Source organism: Egretta garzetta, unplaced genomic scaffold (assembly GCF_000687185.1).
Source record: "Egretta garzetta isolate BGI_Z169 unplaced genomic scaffold, ASM68718v1 scaffold8, whole genome shotgun sequence".
NCBI lineage: Eukaryota > Metazoa > Chordata > Aves > Pelecaniformes > Ardeidae > Egretta > Egretta garzetta.
In genome coordinates, this window is record NW_009260407.1 from 1,445,846 (window position 1) to 1,446,694 (window position 849).

The window sequence follows — 849 nt, forward strand, 5'->3', positions numbered from 1 at the left end:
AGCAAGCACGTCCCTTTTATAGCTTCATCAATGCCAATCTTCTGACCTGAAAGTGGAAAATGCGAATCACAACAGAAACAGGCCCACTTCTGTGCTGCCCCGCACCAAACCAGAGGTCTTGTCTTTGGCTGGCTCCACAAAAGGCAGAAGTAGAGACCCGCTCTCACCCTCTGCAGGTCTCCAACCTAATGAACAGGCAAGCCCTCGAGTGAGGTGGAAGCCAGCTACCTGAGGGACTGTTGGTTTCCTACTGTAGGAAAAAGGAAATCATTCTGGAACAATGCAGACAGAGGCTTTAAATAAAGGTGCCACTTACCAGAAGTTAAAAGTTTTATCATAGGTCTCCCAGCAAACCTAAGCCTCAGATCCCACAGCGGGCAGGTCCACAGCGCGGTGCCTGAGCTAGCAGAGGGACGCACACGGCCAGCTGCATCAGGGCAGAATGGAAGCGAGTGAGCAGCGAAATTAATTTTCTCCCTCATTTAATTCAGCTGGGGCCAGTCCCTGCGCGGTAGGAAGAAGCAAGCTCTCAATCTCAGAACAATTAAAGGAATTGTCACCGCCTGTGGAGGCTGAGCTGGCGGGGCTACGGGGTTCGACTGTCAAACCCCAGGCACAGGCCCAGGCAGACGATGTGTGCGGGGCACACAGGCAGGCTCATTAGCAAAATCTAAAATTACAACGCATCCCAGAGCTGGGGCATCGCACACAGACGGGGACGGTCGGGTGGAGCTTGTGCCACCGACCCCGGGTCACAGCGCGGCTCGGCATTTCGAGGCAAATGATCCTCCCGAACGCGAACCTGTTGGGAGGGGGGGGGGTGGAACCTCAGGAGCACTGGCTGATCAG